This window comes from Apium graveolens, chromosome 10 (genome assembly GCF_009905375.1).
Source record: "Apium graveolens cultivar Ventura chromosome 10, ASM990537v1, whole genome shotgun sequence".
In the NCBI taxonomy this organism is placed as follows: Eukaryota; Viridiplantae; Streptophyta; class Magnoliopsida; order Apiales; family Apiaceae; genus Apium; species Apium graveolens.
The window spans coordinates 50,894,264-50,917,603 of NC_133656.1; positions in this window are offsets into that span (position 1 = coordinate 50,894,264).

Genomic DNA, 23,340 nt, shown 5'->3' on the forward strand with positions numbered 1-23,340 from the left:
TTAGCCCCTGACCCCGGGGTTGAGGCCGTCACAGTTGATATCAGAGCTACAGGTTCAAGTCCCTAATTTAGGTTAAGAGATGAGTCGGTAAGGTGTAGGAAGTATGTCATATAGTGTGAGTTAGCAACTCATGTTGAGGAGCAACCTTAAGTGTCAGTCGAGGGTTCCGACGGCATTACCCTGGCATCTATTAATATTTTAATAGACTTGCCTTAACCTTGTTATGTCTTTCCTGTATATTGTTATGATTGGCAGTGGCCTATAGTGATCTCCAGTTCTCCTTCTCGGGGAAACCCGTCAAACTCAGATGATTCAGATTCTGAGCGGACCTTGGATGTTGTAGCCGAGGAGACTCCCATACCTCCTCCACCTGTTCCTCCAGTTGTATCAGGAGGTATGTTCAGACCTAGTATCTGTCCTTGCTGGGTACGAAGGTCAGTGTCGGCTGTTAGGGATTTTCCACCAGGATATGGCCCTAGTTCCTCCACCTCGAGACCACCTGTTCTACCCTCTGTTCCTTCAGGTGCATCCTCCCCGATCCCTTACCATGTTCACCGAGCGGTGAACCAGTCTTTGATCAGAGAGCAGAGCCCAGGGTTAGCAGCTCAGCTTGACCAGATTCCGGTCGGGCCTTTCCAGGGTATTCCTGCCCCTTCCCCAGATGTGCAGGAGAGAGTTTGATCCTTGACTCAGGCTGCAGTAGAGAGAGCTCGGACCATTGACCGATTCATTAGCTCCGAGTTTAGAGCTGTTCAGTACCAGGATCTCGTGAACTGGTTGGTATTTTGGGTTAGGATCCATTGGTGGCAGTGGCAGTGGCTAGACCAGACTTGTTGTAGTGAGATACAAAGCTCGGAGTTAGTTGTAGGAGTTCTGTAGATGCTTTTCTTATGTATGTTTTCTATGTACTGTAGCTTGTATTAGGCGGGGCTGCTATGACAGCCAATTTTGTTGTGTACTTAGTATATTATGAGTGTTGTACTGTAGTTGTTAGATGGATTTGTACTGTTGTTGTACTATTATTTTCTGATGTTACGGTTGTTGGTTTTATTTTATTGCACTGTTGTTATTTCTGTTATTGTTATTGTTGTATTTGTTGCTGGATTGTTGAATTTAGTTATGCATCATGGGTGGACCCCAAATAAACAAGGAAGGGAATATTTAATTGTGACCGTATTCTCCTGATGCATAAAACTGTTGCTACCCGGGGGCATAATTTTCATATAAAACCTTTTTGTTGTGTTTCAGGAGAATGCCTCCCAAGAAAAATTTCCCGTCCAATTCCTCCAGCAGGAACTCTGAAGGGGGCCTAGTCATGGATGGATTACTAGATTTACTGCGCCAACAGTCTAATCAGATGGCTCAGCAGCAAGAACAATTCCAGCAGCAGCAACATCAATTCCTACAACAGCAGCAACAACTACATCAATTTATACAACAACAACATCAACAAATTTAACAACAGTTACAGCTTCAACAACAACCCCAGCCAAAAGAGTTGAACCAGACTGTTAGTTTCAAGTCCTTCCAGTCAGTTAAACCTCCAGAGTTTAAGGGCGAGGTAGACCCGATTGCTGCTAGAATTTGGCTTAAAGAAATGGAGAAAGCCTTCACCCTTATTCAGGTGAGTGATGATTCTAAGTTAGATTATGCTAGTTATTTTCTGAAAGGTGAAGCAAGTTTTTGGTGGGAATCTGCACGTGCCATAGAAGGAGAAGGCCCTGTTTCTTGGGCCAGATTTACAGAGTTGTTTCTAGAGAAGTATTTTCCAGACTGTTTGCAGAGTCAGTTGGAAGTAGAATTTTTGGAATTGAAGCAGGGAGAAAAGAACGTGGCTGAGTATGAGGCCAAGTTTACGGAGTTGGCTCGACTAGCCTCTGGATATGTGAACACTGAAATTCAGAAAGCTAGGAGATTTCAGCAAGGACTAAAGCCGGAAGTTCGTAGTGGAGTGGTGGCCCTGCAACTTAAGACGTATACCTCTGTAGTTCAAGCCGCCCTGGTGATTGAGAGCGATCAGAAGTTGGCCTCCAAGGAAAGAGGTGATCGGAAGAGAAAGTTTGAAAGTGGTTCAGGTAATGCAGACCAGGAGGAGTCTAGTCAGAAGTTCCCAAGGAAGTTTGGCCGGAATAAGAATCGGAGGTTTAGAAAGCAAGGCATGGCTCAGACAAATTCCGGTGTCACCTCAGTCGCTTCCGCCCCAGTCCAGTCAACCAGGCTAGTTGTGGATTATAAGTTATGTGGTAGAAAGTAAAGTGGTCTGTACCGGAAGGATGTCCAGTATTTTAAATGCGATAAAAAGGGTCATTATGCGTCAGAATGTAACCTAGGAAACATCGGAGTTACCTGCTTCAAGTGTGGTAAGGTTGGGCACATTTCCAGAAACTGCAAGACGGCTACTCAAGGTAGTATAGGAGGGAATGAATCTCAAGGACCAGCAACTAGCACAGCAAGAGCCAGAACCTTTAAAATGACCAAGAAATCTAATGCTCAAGATTCAGATGTGGTTGCAGGTACGCTTTCTTTAAATTCCGTGCCTGTTAAGGTTTTATTTGATTCGGGAGCGTCTAAGTCTTTTATATCTAAAGGTTGTGTAAGTAAAATGAATTTGATGTTGGAAGATCTAAATGAGCCCTTGTCGATAGAGGTAGCTAATCTGGATAAAGTTTCAGTAAACCAGTTTTGCCCTAGATGTCGAATAGAAATTTGCGGGCATCTCTTTTTGGTGGATTTAATACCCTTTCAGTTAGGAGAGTTTGATGTAATTTTAGGAATGGATTGGTTGTCTCGGCATAAGGCAAATATTGATTATAAGAAAAAGAAAATTTTGTTATATTCAGAAGACAATAAAAGGATAGCTTATCAAGGACAAAAACTGGACAAGAAATTTCTTTCTATCTTGGAAGCGAAGAAGTTATTGAGACAGGGTTGTGAAGCATATTTAGCCCATGTTGTGGACACTGAGAAGAGGGTACCCGAATTGGAGAAGATTTCAGTAGTTAATGAATTTCCAGATGTGTTTCCATACGAGTTACCAGGATTACCACCAGATCGGGAGATTGAGTTTTCTATTGATTTGATTCCGGGAGCAGAATCAGTTTCAAAGGCACCTTACCGTATGGCCCCAGTAGAAATGAAAGAGCTAGCTAACAACTTCAGGAACTTTTGGATAAAGGGGTAATTAGACCAAGTGTATCCCCGTGGGGCGCGCCAGTGTTGTTTGTGAAAAAGAAGGATGGAAGCTTGAGATTGTGTATTGACTACCGAGAATTGAATAAGTTAACCATCAAGAATAAGTATCCCCCACCCAGGATTGATGATTTATTTGATCAACTGAAGGGAGCATGTTGTTTTTCCAAGATCGAATTAAGATCGGGCTATCATCAGTTGAAGATCAAGCCTGAAGATATACCGAAGACTGCTTTTTGAACCAGGTATGACCATTACGAGTTTCTAGTGATGTCATTCAGGTTGACTAATGCGCCAGCGACTTTTATGGATTTAATGAACCGTGTGTATAAGGAGTACTTGGATAAGTTTGTTATTGTATTTATTAATGACATCCTCATCTACTCAAGGACCAAAGACGACCATGCCGGACATCTAAGGATTGCACTACAAAGGTTGAGAGAAAAACAATTATACGCTAAGTTCTCAAAATGTGAATTTTGGTTGGAGGAAGTTCAGTTTTTAGGTCATATAGTTGGTAAGGATGGTATTAAGGTAGACCCTGCGAAGATTGAAGTGGTATCCAGATGGGAGCAACCAAAGACCCCGACGGAAGTTACGAGTTTTCTTGGATTAGCAGGCTATTACCGAAGATTTGTGAAGGACTTTGCCAAGATTGCAACTCCGTTGACCAAGCTGACCCGGCAGAATGAGAGATTTGTTTGGACGGAGAAATGTGAAGAAAGCTTCCAAGAGCTAAAGAAAAGACTAGTGACAGCACCAGTGCTAGCATTACCAGATGAAACCGGGAATTTCGTAATTTATAGTGATGCTTCTCTTAAAGGATTAGGCTGTGTGCTAATGCAACATGATAAGGTTATTACGTATGCGTCCAGGCAATTAAAGCCCCATGAGCAGAAATATCCAGTTCATGATCTTGAGTTGGCGGCTATAGTGTTTGCTTTGAAGTTATGGCGTCATTACTTGTACGGAGAGAAATGTGATATCTACACGGATCATAAAAGCTTAAAGTATATATTCACCCAAAAGGACTTAAACATGAGACAAAGGAGATGGTTGGAGTTGATTAAAGACCATGATTGTTCAATTAATTATCACCCAGGTAAGGCTAATGTGGTAGCTGATGCCCTAAGTAGAAAAGAGAAATTAAATATGGCCCGTATCGTGGATGAATTAGCCCGGGACTTGGAAAAGATGGAAATCGAAATTCGAGTATCAGGTGAAGATCGGGAAACGCTATACGAGATTACTTTCCAGGCAGCGTTAATGGAGAAGATTAAAAGATGTCAAGAAGGATTTATGGAATGAGAATTGGAAGATTTGACAGGAGAAGAATTATTTACTCAAAAGGATAACCATGGTCTATATAAATTTTCCTCTCGTATCTGGATTCCTAATGTAGCAGAACTGAAGAATGAAATATTGCATGAAGCGCACAATTCTAGGTTATCTATTCACCCCGGTAGCACGAAGATGTACCAAGATTTAAAGAAACACTTCTGGTGGCCAGGAATGAAGAAAGAGATTGCGGAGTGGGTTAGTAAGTGTCACGTGTGTCAGAGAGTAAAAGCAGAGCACCAAAGGCCCAGTGGATTGTTGCAACCTCTGGAGATTTCACAGTGGAAATGGGAAGAAATTGCAATGGATTTTGTGGTAGGCTTACCGAGGACAAGATCAAACACGATGCCATTTGGGTGATCATTGATAGGTTGAAAAAGTCAGTGCATTTCCTCTCGATTAATGAAAGGTATTCCCTGGAAAAGCTAGTTAAAATATATTTAGATGAGATAGTTACCAAGCATGGGGTACCTGTGTCTATAGTATCATATCGAGATCCAAGATTTAGTTTGAGGTTCTAGACAAAGTTTCAAGAGTTTTTAGGAACTAAGTTAAATATGAGCACCGCTTATCATCCTCAAACTGATGGCCAGAGTGAGAGAACGATTCAGACGATCGAAGATATGTTAAGGGTATGTGCTTTGGATTTCAAGGGAAGTTGGGACGATCATTTACCATTAATAGAATTTTCCTATAATAACAGTTACCACGCCAGCATTAGAATGCCACCCTACGAAGCTTTATATGGACGAAAGTGTAGATCACCTCTATACTGGGATGAGGTAGGAGAAAAGAAAGTGTTAGGACCTGAATTAGTGCAGCAGACAAAAGAAGCAGTGGTGTTAATTCGGAAAAGATTGGAAGCCGCTCAGGATAGACAAAAAAAATGCAGATTTACATCAAAAGGACATAAGTTTTGAAATAGGATCATTGGTATTACTAAAAGTTTCGACATGGAAGGGATTGATTCAATTCGGTCAGAAAGGTAAACTGAGTCCGAGATATATAGGACCATTTGAAGTTTTGAAGAAAATAGGAAAAGTGGCATACGAGATAGCTTTACCCCCGCAGTGGCAGCATATCCATAATGTATTTCATGTGTCCATGTTGAAGCCGTACATTCCTGCCTCGAATCAAGTAATTGAATATAAACTGATCGAGCTTTAATCGGATTTATCCTATGCGGAGCAGCCAATCCAGATTTTAGACCGAAAGGAGCGTGTACTTAGAAATAAATCTATTCCTATAGTTAAAGTACTTTGGAGAAACCCTAGGGTAGAAGAGTCTACCTGGGAACTAGAGTCAGATATGTTTGACAAATATCCTCACTTATTTAATTACTAAAGATTATGAGGGCAGAATCTTTTTAAGGGGGAAGGATATAACGACTCGTATATTTCTGTAATATTTAAATAGGTAATTATTGCGTAGATATTAATAAAGAAGTTATGGTATTTATGGTCTATGTGTTAATTATTATTGTTTATATGTGATTGCTGGTTTGCGGGGTGTGTTTTATGATTAGCCGGGGCACAATGTATTTTTGTTTCACTTTTAAAAAGTGATTTTTATGACAATTCTATTTCCAAAATTATTGAGTTGTCTCCAAAAATTGTTTTTATGATTTTATAACCTTGCTAATTATTTTAGGGATTTTACAATATTTACAATCAATATTCTGTTATTTATTTATTCTTCAATGATTTTCTGAATTCATTTAAATTATAAAATCCATATTTAATTCTTGGATTCTTCAAAAATTATGAAACTCATATTTTATTATGTTTACAATATTCTGAGAATTTTAAAATTATTTTGGTAATTTTTAAGACTAATTTTACTCGCATGTTGTTTCGTTATTTCATTTAATGCGGGTATAAGTTGTGTGTAAAGTGTTTTAAAAATTATAAAATTATATTTCTATTAACTTCCAAATATTTCGAGAATTTTGGTATTAAAATTTTAATTTTTCGATAAATTTTTAAAACGCGATTGGTTCGTTAAACTAGCAAAAACGAACCAGAAATGTGACAGAAAGGATTTAAGGGATACGTGTAATACAATCAGAAGGTGGGAAGTGATACGTATAAGCAGCAGGGGTTTTGTTTACAATCAATTTCTCTATCTCTCTCTCTCGTTATCTTTCTGCTCTTCATCTCTCTCGCCTTATTTCTCCTCTACACTCTCTCTTCCCCTCTGTTTTCCCTTTTCTTCCTCTCCTCTCTATCTCCGTTTCTCCTCCCGTTGTTCATCACCGCCGCCGTAGCTTCGTTTTTCCGGTTCATTTCCGGTGACCTTTGATCCGATTCTTTCTGGTTGATGTATATATATGTATATATACGTATACATATATATGTGTTGTGTGTGTATTCAGTTGCATGTGTGTGCCCCTGTTTCCCTGATTCTGGCCGTTGTTCTTTTGTTTTCCGGTCGATTGTTGCAGTGGTGGTTGTGGCGCGTGTTGGTGCGCGTGTTGTGCAGTTGGGATTTAATTAATTTTTGGTTTTGTACAGGAATTTTGACTAATATTTCGTGATATTAAATTTAATTCGCGCGGGATGTGATTTTAATAAATCAGTGAAATTTATTAGGACACCAGTGTATTTTCGGGCACCAATAAATTTTGCCGCCGCGCGTGATGAATTGTTTTTACGAGCGCGCGGTGCACGGTGATGACCCTGTTCTGAGTCCTAAATATTTTAATAAATAAAATGAGTTGTATAAATTGTTTTCGGGACTAAAAATTTAGTTATGTGGCGATTTGAATTGTTTGTGTTGGGATTTGACGTCGATTGATGTTTCGACGGGTAGACCTATAAGAAGAGGAGTCGCTGTCCAATTTTTTCTAAAAGTTTCCTTAAATTATAAATCGAGTATATGCATCTCGTTAATACAAATTAACCCTGATTGTTATGTGCATTATTATTGCATATATGTTATTGTTATTAATATGCATGCGAGTCGAGAATTATATCGTTGGGTAATTAGTTAGTGAGGAAACGTCAAGCATAATCGGTTGTCTAACCTAGGTTGTTTCGATTTCGTAGGATCGAGTCAAAGGACCCAGTAGTTGAAGTCAATTAGAGTTAAGCCAGAGTTAGTGTAAAGCTTCGCAAGGCAAGTACCCCTGAACTAATCTTTTACAGTTCAGTATATATGAATAGTTGTGGATTTAAATTACATACTGGAACAAAATGTTTTAAGTTACGTATTCCCCGTATTTAAATATGTTTTACTGAACGAGGTTTTGGGGAAAAAGTAACTTCTGAAAATACCTATCTCTAAATTGTGATAAAAAATTAAAAAGGGATTTTTAGAATGTGTGTTGTAATCGTTTAAACAGAGATAGGTGTAAATGATTTTGGAAACTGGATAAAAATAAATCAGATATTGGATGGTCAGTTGGCGTAAGAGGTTCGTTATTAGGTAACGGCCCAGCATGGTTGCGTAAGAGGCTAAGTCGGATGCGTGCACTGGTAGGCCGCTTAGTCCAGCATGACAGAGACCTAGCTAGTCTCTGAGTTCCGAAACGAAATTTGTGGTGGGATAGACTGATCAGCTGTCCCTAGAATTCATCCTCTTTTATATATATGATAAAGGTTTAACGGATCCCTAAACATAACAAATGATTTATAGTCCCCGTAACGGGACAGGTGATTTATGGGTCCAGAAATGGACAGTGGTTTTGGAAAGAAATAGCATTCTAAAATTGAACTCTGGTATTTTTACACAGCACACTACAGATGATGTTATTTTGCAAAGCATGCTAGTTTTGATATCCAGTTTATACCTGTTTTACGGATTTTTTTTATATCAGTTTAATATCTGTTCCCATACTATTTTATACATCCTGTTACTGGTTATTTATATAGAGGTACTGTTGAGCAATGGATTGCTCACCCTTGAAGCTTGTTTTGTATTTATTTATTGCAGATGTCTAGAAGACCAGGTTAGCGTAGAGTGTCAGCCTCCGGTCCCGGCTCCTCTGAGGTAGTTTGTATCAGGCCCTGAGGTCTGATGAGTTGCTGTAATAAGTGAGAGTGTCTGGTTTTGAATAAGTTGGTGTGTGTGTTGTAACCTAAATAATACTTGAACCTGTTTCGGCTCCTGGTTGGGGTCGTGTGTTGTATTAATGTTTATTTAGTAGTAGTTGTTATAATTTATCATATTTTTGGTGATGTCATTCTCTGACCCCGGGGTTGAGGCCGTCACAGTGGAGGCTTGGAAGTGCTTGGTATGATTTTTGGAACTTGAAACCATCATTGAAATCAAGAAACCAAATAGAGGTTACTATTCATACTATTCACTAGTGACTTTCTTGATTTTATTTCACCCATAAAACCTTGATAAAAAGAGATGAAAGAATTTTCTTACCTAGTTTAATTTCTAGGAAGCTTGAGAATGAATGGGATGATTTTACCATGGCTAGATTTTGAGTTTTGATTTTGAATTCCCCCCCTTTTCTGGAATAGCCGAATGGAAATAATGAGGGGTGAGGGGTATTTATACTTGCTTCTCTTGGTTACTTCTCTTGGTTGCTTCTCTAGGTTGCTTCTAGGAAATGGGGTGTGATATCTTCCACTTGATTTTTATTCTCCTAGGTTGAATCCTAGGTTTATTCTTGTTTCAAATCTTGGGGACAAAATCTAAGTAGCTTGCTAGGTTACAAGCTAACTACATGGGTTAGCTTCCTTAGCACACTATTTTGCTAGCTAGCTTGATCTTCCTATGGTTAGCTCACTATTTGATGAAGTAACCATGGTTACTTTCTTACCATGGTTTAGTTAGTGCGTTACGTTTATTTAATCGTTTACGCGTTCGCTCGGTCGCTTAAACATTTTCGTAATACTTATTCGTAAATGGTTCGCGATGTAATTCCTTTAGTATTTATTCCTTATATTTTTAATTATCATACTTGAATATAAATCCGTAGGGTTTTAATTTCGTAATTATATTGTGATCCCCGTAATCCTCGATGGGTTGTAAATACGGTCGTTTTTCAAAGTTCATTTTCTTCGAAAACTAATAGTGTTTACATACACTCATTTGTTACGTATAATCGTAATATCAACTCCGAAACTCATTTTCTCATGTACTACATAGTGTGGGCTCAAAGGTTTTTCCAGTCCTTCAGGGTTACTATTCTAAACGTTTTACAAGGTCTCAAAATTTCGAGTTATTACAATTATTCCACTGGGTGCAAACCTGAGAACCAAGGAGTTACCTGTTTCAACTGTGGTAAAGTGGGACACATTGCTAGGAACTGCAAATCAGCTACCCAGGGCAATACAGGAGGAAGTCCATCTCAAGGACCAGCAACAAGTACAGCCAGAGCTAGAACTTTCAAAATGAGTAAGAAATCCACGGCTCAGGATTCCGATGTAGTTGCATGTACGCTTGCTCTTAATTCCGTGTCTGTTAACATTCTATTTGATTCAGGAGCATCTAAATCTTTCATATCCCTGAACTATGTGAATAAAATGTAATTAATGTTGGAAGACTTAGATGAACCTTTGATCATGGAAGTGGCCAATCGAGATAAGATACCTGTAATCCAATTCTGCCCTAAGTGCTCCATAGAGATTTCAGGTCACTCTTTTCCCGTGTACCTAATACCTTTTGAGTTAGGAGAATTGGATATTATTAAAGGCATGGATTGGTTATCTCTATATAAGGTAAGTATTGACTACAAGAAGAGAATTGTTATGTACACAGTAGATAATGTAAGGATAAGCTATCAAGGACATAAGCAGGACAAGAAGTTTCTCTCAGTATTGCAAGAAAAGAAATTGTTACGGCAGGGATGTGAGGCGTATTTAGCTCATGTGGTGAACACCAAGAAAGAGACACCAACTCTAAATGAGATTCCAATAGTAAGGGAATATCCCGACGTCTTTCTGGAAGAATTGCCAGGATTACCACCTGATATGGAATGAGAACTTATGATCCTGGAATATTAACTCTAATAAGTCTTCACAGACTTCAGAAAAAATCTTTGATCTCTAAAGGCATATCATTGATCATTGATTATCTTCTCAGAACTCAAATGTGGACATGATTTTGACTTAAGTCAAAAATATAACTTGTAAATGAGGACTCAGATATTATCTGATGAGTTTATAAGGTATACTTGTTCATGGAAGTTGAGGGATATCAAGAATTGTACCACTTAAAATAATCCTAAATTTTCCTCTCAGAAGGAACATTTCTGAATCTCTTGAATGAGACTTTCCATCCTTGAAGGTGGAAGGAAACTTTTTTATGAAAAGGATTTTATTACATGTACACTTGGATGTTTGGAGCTCTAAGTGAGTGATACATTGTGAGACTGAGTGACAAACACTTGAGTGTAGAGTGGAATGAAACATATTGTGAGATCACTAAACAGAAATAGTTATCATACATAATCTATTCACTTGGTTGTTTGATCCTAAGATTCCACTCTGATACATTTTGAAGGATTACTCAACTAATGGGAAGAGATTATAGAGAGATGATCAAGATTCAATAGTCTTTCTGAAACTAAGAAGGGGAGTTTCCAACTTTATTGTACTAATGAGGGGATTCTTTATCTTAGGGGGAGATATTATTGGTTCTAAGTTCCAAATTTTTTTTTATGTGCTATATGGGAAGATCTAAAGATTGAAGACAGTGTTCGGAATATGTATCTATCTGCAACTTTACATAAGGGAGAGAAGAATATGTTCTCTGCTGAAGCTAAAGGCTTATAGAAGATGTGGTAGATATATGATAGCATTATTTCCAAGTCCAAAAAAGATTAGTTGAAAGCCAATTGAAGATTTACGGTTATGGTTAGTTGAGTTATCCTCCAAACTGTGGCTTCTTCATCATTATTTGACCGTCAGGTATAAGAGTCAAATATGGGAAGATTTTTGAGCAAGATTGAAGCTGTATGTATAACTAAATAATACTGATTTGGATATATAACTCAACATAGAACAAAGGACTTGAAATAATCTATATTCCACTAGAATCGGTACAGATTATTTATTGGGCATATACATGATGATTTGATAGTTACAGTAAAGAAGACGTCAACAGAGATCTGTATGAAGTTTATTAATATGTTCAGGCAACGGAGGAATAAGGTTGAAGTCATTCGAAGCAGCTATCAAAATTAGTGTGAAGACCTCAAGGATTCTACGTGAAGTTGTTTGTATCTAGTAGAAGACTTGATAATGATTTGAGAAGATTATAGTACGAAGGACTGAGAGCGGAACTAATCACCTGTGAACCAGACCATGGCACTAGTGTTAGGTAATGAATACAACACGGGGGGGGGGGGTGAATGTGTTTTGGGTTATTTTTAAGCTTTTTGAACGGTTATAGATGTAGTCAACAAAGTATTCTAACTTGTAGAGATAATATATTTTAACAGAAACAATAAAATATGCACATAAACACACTATCTTTAAAACTCACTTAATTTTATATTAAAATCAAGTATGTCTTGCTACAAATTTATGGGTTCTTTTTGATAAAGAACTCAGCTTCTTTTTTCGAGAGATACAAGAATTTCTAGATCTGTTTGTTACAGATAAAACAAAGCATCCAGTGTTCACTTTATAGAACAGGAAACACAGGTTTTACACAGCATGCAATAGCATGTACTAAACCCTACTTTAAGTTAACTAAAACTTTCTATATCTGGCTTAGTGTATCTTTGCAAATCATGCATGTATGTGGCTTTACTTTGTCAGTAAATCTTGTCTTTTGATCTTGTACTCTTCAAGCTGCTTTTTGGATACTTTTCAAATCAGTGATTGATTTTTTTTTGATTGATAATCTTGGATATTTAACTGGTCTGCATTTTATAATTTGAGTTTTACATCAAGATCTCCAATTTGTTGAATGGAGAACTCGACATCTCGATAAGTATAATGGCTTATCGAGATCTCTTATTACTCTATAGTAGTTTTGACTTATCAAAGTCTCTGAGTTCTTTATAAAAGAATTTGGCTTGTCGAGATCTATGAATTTCTACATGAAGAAAAGTCTTGTCGTATCTCTGAAATCTCCATTTGCATATTGACTTATCGATATGTCTGAGATCTCTAATGAGAGTTTGACTTGTCGATATCTCCAATCTTCACATCTTCATTTTGGCTTGTCTATATCTCTGAGTTCTTTAATGTAGAAATGACTTGTCGATATCTCCAATCTTCACTTCATTCTGGATTATCGATATCTCTTAGACTTCTCTATAAGCTTTTCTTGACTTCTCGATTAGTCATTCTGGAGTTCTCGAATGATTTTTCTATAAGTCTTAATCTATGACTTGTAGATTTCTTGACTTAAAATGTTTTTCTCAAAACAGGTTTATTCAACTCCAAACTTCTTCACAATGTCTCTGAGGCATGATCTTTATGATCTTCTTCCATATTTTTTTCTTAGGCTTGAGACTGTTTACAGAAATATACTCCAGTCTAATCCATTTAGACTTTTACAGACCTAAGTGATACAATATAAGGTGCAAACTTAGATTATCATACAACTTACTTAGGGCTGTCAATTTGACTTAGTCTTGTTATAGCATAGGCATGTCTTGTACAAAAATCTCGCCCTATTATGAGAAGATTTCTTATCACAAATTCATGCCTGGTAACAAGACTAACCCCAAGCTACAATGAATAATAAAACTTTACATACAAATTGACAGAAATAAAAACATTTATACATAAAGGGTTTCTTGAGTTTAACAGAGACATTCATTAATCAAACTTCTCATATCCTGTTTCTTTTCTAATGAGGTCCTTTAACTTTACAAGTAATTCCAGTTCCTATATGATGGGTGTCCCTCTTAGAGCTTCTACAAGTTTGAGTTTATCAGCTAATGGATAACTGTCCAAGAAACCAACCCTAATTCTTGAGAATCTGCCAGCCTTGATGTTTAAAAATTGTCCATCCTTGGTAATTCTGCTCATCCCCTTTGCTTTGAGATCTTCAGATTTTTGTATATACATGTCTATCTCTTCAACATAGTTTCTTTTTCTCTCCTCGCTTTCAACCTTATTTCTTGCTCTTCTTTCTTCCCTTTCTACTAACTATTCAGTCAAAACAGATCTTCATGCCTTAGTTGTAGTATCCTTATCCTTCAGTAAGCTTATCACTCTTTTGATCTTTGTGGGTGAAAATGTGTCCATTAATTTTTTTCCAAGAAATATGAAAGTTCCATCCTGATAGTAGATTCTTACTTCCCTACATGTTACAAACCAAACTCTGATCATTTCTTCAGCTAATTGTTAAAAGTAGTCTTCATCTGAGATGCACCAGTTTAGAGGTAGAAAGTCACTTTGATTATAACAGTTCCAGATGGCCCTCTCAGTAACTTGTATTTTCTTTGGTTTTCTCCCAACAGATTTGTAATGAAGTTTGGTTGGTGGCTTAACTGAAGGTAGGTTTGAGATTTTCTTTAGAGATGTTTTGCATGAGGTGATTGGTATTTTCAAAAGGGTGTTAGCAGTTTGTTTATACAAGAATTTTGGCTTTGAGGTTTGAGGTGGTTTGGTATTTAAGTTTGTTGGCTTAGAAGGTTGTGCTTGATTGTTTTGGATTTTTAGGGTTTGTTGTTGTGGTTCTGAGCCATCTTCCTTCTTCTTTCTACTTTTCTCTTCTCCTCTTTTATTATCATCTTGATTTTTCTCATCCTGCTTCTTTTCTTTGCTACCAGTTGTTCTAGAGGATTGACTTGAATTTGAGTCAGGAGGTGGTTGATCAACTTGATTCTGCTCATCATCATTCTTGTCATCCTTTAAGTTGTATTGTGAGTTTGGCAACATGTTATCAGCATTCACAAGGTATCTGTCAAGAATTTTGATCATCTCTTTATCTTCAGTTTTCTTGTACTTTTTGCATTTCAAATCAGATTGAAGAGTCATAATCAGACTCATGTTTCCTTTTACACAGTTCTTAGGAACATTGAAGATTTTGCATCTTTTAGTCTGAGGAAAGATGTAGGCAACACCCTTGCTTGGATAGAGATAAACTTTAGGAAAAGCATCTATCCCAACCTTCTTGAGTTTATGTAGCAATTGTGTGTCCTCTGGAATGACTGTATATAGTTTGTCAATCACTATATCCAACTCAGATGCTCTCAATTTCTGAATATTAGAGAGAGACACTTGTAAACATCTGTCCAGTCCACTGTCATTCACATTAGCCATAATTCTCTTCTCCAGAAAGTTATCAACTTTGACAATCACCACTCTTAAAAAGTTGATATTATTGGCCAATGCTCTGTTGTAAGTGATGTAGTTGTTGTAGAGAGATACCCTCATGCCTGCTAGAAGTTCATTGAATTCTTGATCTTGACAAGGTCCTTCTACAGCTTTTGGAAGTCTTTCCTTTCCAACATCTTTAGAGATTTGAGATTTTGAAGAGCTTTGACCAGTCTGAGTAGTTGATGTCAATTTTCTAGGCTCCTTTGATTTACCAGCATCCTTGGATTGTTGAATCCTAGCTTCTATCTCCCTCTTATTCTTGGGAACATGCATGAGTAGGGGAGTTGATATTTCTGGACTCACAGTCTCAAGAAGTACAAGCAATAGAATGTTAAGCTTTCCCATGATAGCTCTCAAAACCACAGAATTGTGCATTTGTAAATGCTTGTGGGAGTACACCAAGGTCTGGATGTCTGCATGTTGACTTTGTACTAGAGTAGTGAGGGCTTGCACTTGAGCTGTGAATGAGTTATTGGAGGACTGCAAAGTTAAAACTTGTTCTTGAAGAGCTTGAATTTGTAAATATGTGGATGTAGAAGCAGGTTGTTGAGAACTTGAGGGAAGAAAGGCACCAAAGGTGATTGGACAGCTTGCTTGATTCCTTCCATAAGCAAAGTAGAAGGAATGAAGCTGGTTCAATTTGGCTTTTGTATCATTGGAGTTGAATATATGTTGTTGAACCACCTCATCCAAAGCTATGAAGGACTGTCTGAGATTTTTGACATCCTTTTCTACAGTAGTCAAATCAACTCTGGCCATTTGATCAACAAAATGTTGGAATTTAGAGGTGATTGTGACTTGAGAAGGAACAATCTCATCCATCTTCTCTCTTACTAGCTTCCTAATCTTGTCTTCATGACCAGTCAATTTTATTTCTATTACTTTACCAAACAGGTGAAAAGCTTTGAGTTGAGCCTTATGAACTTCATTAACTGTATCATAGACTTCTTTAAGAGTTAAGGCCTTTGTATTGCTTCCCGGTATGGCCAAATAATCTTCCCTGAATTTGGCCAAGACAACTTCCATCTCAAGACTGTAGTATTTGTTTAGCCAAGCATCACAGTTACCATCATGTTCAGCTTCATTAATAATTTTAGCTTGTTGTTCTTGGACCTCTGTCTGATATGTGAGCATTATGGCCTAATAATCATGGTTAGACATATCTGAAGTTAGCAGCTGTTGAGATATTTGAGCAAGTTCATACAACTGATCAACTAGAAGATCATCTACAATTGTTGGTTGAGCTTCAGCTGCCTGTAACCATTGGGAGATGAGGTGTGGTTGTTGTGGTTGAGAAGTCGAAGATTGATCTGATGAAATTGAACCACCTGTGACTAAGGTCACAGTTTGACTCACAGATTGCTCTGTGGTTTTGACAGTTTGTTGTTCCTCACTTGTGGTGGGAACCTCCATTTGAATTGGAGGGGATTTAGCTAGGTTAGAGTCATGCACTCTAGCCTCAAACCCTTGCTCATTTTGCAGTGAGCTTGCACTTGAATGTGCTAAACTTGCCTCCCCTATAGTAGGATCATTAGCAATTATACTCCTATCTTCAATTGTGAGTGCAATTTTAGCTAGAGTTGTAAAAGGAGTTGTTCCTGTAACAGGAACCTCCAATTGAATTAGAGAGGATTTAGATAGCTCCCCCCTCAGGAGTACTACCCTCCAACCTTACAGCTTGTGAAGGCTGATTTACACATAAAGGTGCATCTGTAACTACCATGGGGTCTTCAGTAAGAACTGATGGATCCCCCACATTTGTGATGGTGTCATCAAGGTCTACCCCAGCTAGTAGCCTCTCCCCATCTAGATGTGGTGTTTGGGTGGTGAGCACAGTTTCTTGAATCATGTCACTTAAAGTTGGCAACACTTGAGGATTAGATTCAAGTGTTTGACTGTAAGATGAAGAAATTTTAGAAATCAGATTTTGAATCTCAATTTGGAGTGTTGGCAAATCCCCCTGAATAGAAGAGGGAGCTTTAAGTGATGTGCTCTCCTTGTGTGTGACACCCTTATGTCTCCTTTCATACACTTGAATTTTTTAAGTGATGTCTGCGCAGACTCTTTACAGGGTGCACTAGGGAGAGTGCTCTTTTCAATAGAGATACCCTATTGAGAGGGTGCCCCTAGAGTCTGTTCATGTCCATGTTTTACAACTACATCCTTTTGGGAAGATGTAGAGGTGGCTTGAGTGGTCAGCTCTAAGTTTTTAGCCTTCTTTGGTTTATTTTTGATCAAGGGTGACTCAGTTTCTGTTTGTTCCTCACCACTCTCAATAATGATTGTTAGGTTTGCCTGCTTTCTCTTCTTTTTACTCACTTCACCCTTTTGAGAGGATGAAGTGGTTGGATTCCTAGCTTATAGTGGTACAGAAGAAGTGGTCTCAGCTTGGGAAGCCCCTGTTGCTTGTCATGTGTTTGTACTTCCACAGAGACAGGAGCCATAGCTGTACTAGATTCAACATTTGACCTCATGTCAGGCATGGGGTAAGGGTAAGTCTTAAACCTCTCCATCAAGAATGGACTGATTTTGAGACTTACAATTACCTTGTTCTTTGTAGTAAGTGAGCCAAATATAATTTTGGACACTTGCTTACAATTGCCTATTTTTGTGCTATCTATACCATTAAGTAAATGAATGTATGATATTTTATGATTTAAAGTAGAGATGATAAATCTAGGAAAGAAAATTTCCTTACCTCTTGCACCTAGGGGCATTGTGAGCTTGGTGGCAAGTTCTTCCAAGATCAATAGACCAACATTCAAGTGTCTATTGTCGGCTATGGAGAGCACCATCTTCTGCACCACACTTGATATGTTGTCATATCCTATCTTTCTACAGGTGAAGGCCCTCACTATAGAATTAAACAAGAAGGACCATTATTTCCTCAGGTTTGTTCTGTTCAGACTTGCTACATTTATTCTTCCACCATAGTTTATGAAATACCTGAACTCAACTAGCTTATCCTGTGTTGTCACCTCCACCATATTGTTAGTTGGAAGACCCAAAGCTGCATTCACATCTAACTCATTGAACTCAAATTGTTGGCCTCTATGTGACGCCCTCAATCTCGGGGTTAGGAAATGAGGACCCATACACCTTTAATCTACTAATTAAATAAGCATAAACCCCGATTAGCTACTAACAGGATCAAACAGGATAAAGTATGAGACAAGATTACAACTACCAATCATAAAATATAACTTACAGCCCTAAAATAAAACCAAATATACATAGTTGATCCCGGCTTGGAACCGACAGATAACCCATTATATCTTTACTCTCTGGCTAAGCGCTTGCTCACTCAGAAACTTTACTACCTGCTCTGGCAACCCGAAGCCCTCAACACGATAGGGACCACCAGGTATGCTCCTACGAGGAGTGCGCCTAAGCCTGGTCATCTTCTTGCTTAACTGCCATGGTTCGATTAAAACAAAACATATGAGTATAAAACTCAGCAAGTAACTAAACAGCAGTTCTACAATATAAAATCCACAATATGCTTTACTGATCTCAGGGCATTCTACTTTATCAATTCTAGGTGGCAGATTTCTATCTTTCAGGTTATAAAAAGGGGTTATGAAGAAAATTTTGGGCTTTCAAGGAACAAGGCTCAAAGCAGGGTAAAAGCCGACATTCATCACAATTCATTAACAGGATCACGAATGATCTTTCAAATGGAAAGCGACAATCTTTTCATTATAAGAAATCAATCATATGATCAACAGAATCAAAATCAGGGTTCACAAGCTGCAAGCTTCAAAATATCACAATCAACTCTTTACAAAGCAATAAACCTTTTTAAATTTTCAAATAATCAATTACTGAATAGGAAATTTCAATTCCTTTTAAAATCATTAAGGAACCCTTGATTGGACCACTTTATCTTTCATTTCATAATAATACGGGTGATTAGCCCGTACCGACCTCCATCTGGTCTTTAATGTACCAATGGCAATATTTCAGCCTTAAAATGGACTAGCCCCGCTAGCCTCTTACTATGATTGAACTAGTCCCACTAGCCTCGTACGTCCCAATCCAATCCATCAGGAATTCATTTGGAAAACCTTGAGTTGGAAAAAGGTAGGTTTACTAAATTCATTTTACCATTACCAAGAATATGAATTTATTCGGACTCTTTCAAGTCGAATGTAATAACCCCAATTTTTGGAAATTTTTGAAACCCTTATGAATAGTATTTTTGCTGAATGAGAAAAATTTTCATGCCACGCTATGTAGGGGTTCTGTTATTGATCTTATAGGATATTATTAGTACTTTATGTGGTATATAAGTGTATGTAAAGATCGTCAGAATCCAATTCCGAACACTTTGATTTTTCCCGGAAATCCACAAGATACGGAGAGAATTGAGTATAAGGTAACAGGATAAAAAGGATTTAAATTAAAGGATTATAAGAGAGGATCATAGAAGGAATACAATATATTGAGAAAGGTTAAGGGAACCTAAGTAATAAGATCCCGGGTATGATCCCTCAAACGATAAACGAGAACGAAAGATAAGCGAACCGTAAAACAAATAAGTGACCAAGAGACAAGCTTGTACAAGAAGCCAGAGACTGTGACATCATCAAACCACAAGGTGTGGACAAGTGGGAGCATTATGACATGTGCAAGGTGACACAAGCATGACATGGGAAGGAAGGAGGTGTGGTGGCTTTTTAACCACACAAATTCAAGGGCAACAAGGTAATTAACTAAATCAAACACAAAAACAAGCCAACCAAGCCAAGCAAAATCATTTTCATCAAAATCAAAAAGAAACCAAGGCATGGTTCATCATGCTCTCGGCTTTTTACTATTGCAAATGGGCAAGAATTCAAAAACTCAAGATCCAAGCCTCCTAAATTGGTGAGTTAATTCCCTAATCATCTTCATGCTTAGTTAGGGCTATATCATGAGTTTAAGCCATCAATTCCTTCTCCATCTTCTCCATTTAATCAAAGAAGAAGACTATGAATAGTGTTTTCAAGTTTTTAACTTGAAGTTTTTCTTGTTTTTCTTGAAGATCCAAGCATTCTTAAGACTTCTCAAAGCTTCTTAAGGCTTCCTAGCTCCTCCCACCACTTCAAGGAAGGTATACCATCTCCAAACCCTAGATTCCTATATATTATAAGATGATTTTGATTAGTAGGATGATATTGTAGCTTGTTGTTGTGATTAGAGTTTGGGATTTGAAATGGTAGTGAAATGGAATGGTAAATGTTGAGGTTTTGATGAAAAGAACTTAAGTATGATTAAAGTTAAGCTTAGGCATAAGTATGAATGATTAAATTGAATTGGTTGGAGTTGTTATGATGTGATGAGGATGGATGTTGGTTGTATGTTGGATTTGAGGTTGATTTGGAATGGGTTTGAATGGTTTAAAATATTGGAAATCGCGTAAATATAGCCGTCGTAACGTCCGATTTTCTTTGGACTGTTTTTGTGCATAGCATTAGGACCCGAGAACCCCCTGCTAGATTATGACCATTGCCATGTCTAGATAGCTCATGTTACGAGCTTCGTTTTGATATGTAGTTCGTTCGATTCCGATGCACGGTTTAGGAGAAACGACCGTTTCAAGTAACGGCGTTTCGCGAACGAAACTTTTCCCCTCGCCTTACTTTGAAACATAGGTTAAAGACCAAAAAGGGTTAATTAATGTATGAAACATTTATGGTAAGTATGTTAGGAAGTTGGTAAGACACTCGCGAAGGAATCGCCTTAAAACTCATAAAGGTTAAATTATTAAAAATGGTGGAGCCGAGGGTACCCGGGCGACTTAAGCAAATCAGTAAGCGCAAAACAAGCGTTAGAGTCTAAGTTAGTTAAAGTATAGATTTACAAGTGACTTTGGTTTAATTCCAACTTACTTGTTGTTTATAGGTTACCAGACTCGTCCCGAGCCTTTTATCACCCCCAGTCGCTCAGGCAAGTTTTCTACCCGTTATACTGTTGTTGTGATGTAAATATATGTATATGCATTATCTTGTGATAAGTGCATGATTGTTATTAGCAAATTTTGCGATATATTGGAGCATGCTGATATGGTATATATGCATGATTGTTTCGTAATCTGGTTATCTATCTGCTGATTTCAATGCTTATAGTTGCATAATACCTATGCTAGAGATAAGCAGTAGTTGCGTATACCCTTAGTATAGGGGACCCAAAGGTGAAAATATTTTCTAAAACCGGGAGTCGAGGATCCCGAGTAGATTTTGTATATATGGATATGGATATATATATATATATATATATATATTTATATATATATATATGGTTATAGTTTTCCAAACTATTAATCGAATAAGGTTTATTCGATAACTTTAAGTTTATTTTATTATTTGAATATTATTTGAATATTCATTCGAGGGCTTATGACTCAGTTTATATTATTATTGAATATTACTTGGATATTCAATCGAGGATGTATGACTCCTTTATTTTATGAATATTATTTATAATATTCATTCGAGGTATTATGACTCCGCTTATTACTGAAATATATTCTTTATTTTATTAAAGAATAAGGTGTCAATAATCAAACTTATTTTCGATTATTCAAATAAAGATAATACTTTCGTATAAGTGTATCTTTGGTTATTTAATACTCGTTTCAAGTATAAGTTTTAATACTTCTACTTCAATTATTTTTATAAAGATAATTCTTTGTGGGAATATTATTTAAATAATAATATTCAGATATTTTCTAATATATCGGGACTGATTTATTTCATTAAATCAGTTTTACTCCAAACACTCTTTAAAGTGTTTTCGAGTCTTCAAAATGATTTTTAAAAGTTAGAGCGGATCCCAAAACTCATTTTTATATTTAAGATCTTCCTTTTTAGGGGATTTAAATACTCGCTCAAAACCTGAGGGATCCGGCTCTATGGTGTATTTTATATTCGCAACAAGGTTGCTGTTTTGATAAATGAATTGATTACTTGCCCAATGTTCGGGAAGTAAGCCCATGTAATTGAGTCAGCATAAGCGACAAGTCGGGGTACGGTCTATCAAAGTGTAAGTGGCTGGGTGGCAGTCCATCAACGCGTAAGAGGCCGGGTGGCGGTCCAGCACAAGGTCCTTATGTGGCCAGGGTGATGACCGGTGGGGGATTCATCCATCTACTAGTAGAAAAGGCTACTTATTGGTATCTTTGCCTGATCAGCAAGATATCTGGTTTATGCCAAAATTCTTTTCCTTCCAAATTCATTGGATATTGCAACTCTGTTCATACTTTACATGACAGAGGTTTTCATGAAATGTATGGGAGATATATATGAATATATTTATATATCGGGACTTAATGAAGTATCTCGTAGCTTCATTATTTATAATGATATTCAAAGATTGAATCTATTCAAATCTTGTCTTGTAGTCTCATCTATGTGATGAACCTTTGAAATTGATTATAACTTGAACGGGGGTAGTTCAAGTAGTATTTGGGAAAGATATAAGTATATTGGAGTACCTTATAACTTCATCTTTTAAACTTATATCTAGTAAATGATTATCTTATGCATGATAAAGATTTTCAGAAAAACGTTGAGACAAGGTTAGATATATGAGATCACCTTGCAACGATATTTTTATACAGTTATACACTGGAACTCTGTGTATATTATGCATGGAAGAGGACTTCCCATATTTTGAAAAGTATATATATATATATATATATACTGAATATTTTGCGACTTCATCGCATTAAGATATCAACTTGGTTCATTTCTTTTCACCAAGACTTTCATGAGTGCTATGAGAAGGCTCATATATTGTTAATCTTTATACATATTATTTTGGTGGGCTTGCTGCTCACCCTTGCTTTATTTCTTCATCACACAACAACAGTTAGGAAAGATGGCCAGACTCCAGCAGACCCAGCGCAAGCGCGTGGGAAGCGTCCCGCGTCTTCCCGTTGATGTTGTAGCTGCTATAGCTGCAGAGGTAGATCTATTGTAGATCAGACCATCTACTTTTGAGAATCAATTATGTATAATTATAACTTGTGGCAGATAATGGCAATTAACTGTAAATTATCAAGTAATCATTTTGGGTTGTAATAACTTTTAAATTGTGGATTCAAAGACTTGTACTTATTTAAATTTCATCTCTGAGACTATAACGGGTTGTGGTGTGTGTTAGTGTGGGGTCACAGCATAAGGTTATTTATTATTAATTAAGTGAAGTGATATTGTGGAAAGAAAGACCGTGACGACCCGGATCCCCGACCCCGGATCTGGGGGTGTTACAGAAATGGTATCAGAGCCAAGCGTTATAAACCTCAGAGATGATGGGACGTTAAGATAATAAGTTCACAAAGATAATAAGAACTCTTGCCAAGTTCATAGTCGGGCTACCTAACGTAGTACTGACAGTTAAAACCCTTATGGGAACCCTTATAAATATCGTGATAGAAGCGTAGTTCGTTATCGTAGATGGTAGCGGGACTTCGAACCCTGAGGTTGAGGAGCAACAGCGCGATGATGTTTATTACTAATTGGAGATCGGATTGTGGATCCGATAGAGTGTCCTAATGCAGGACCGGATGATGTTGATATTGAGAATG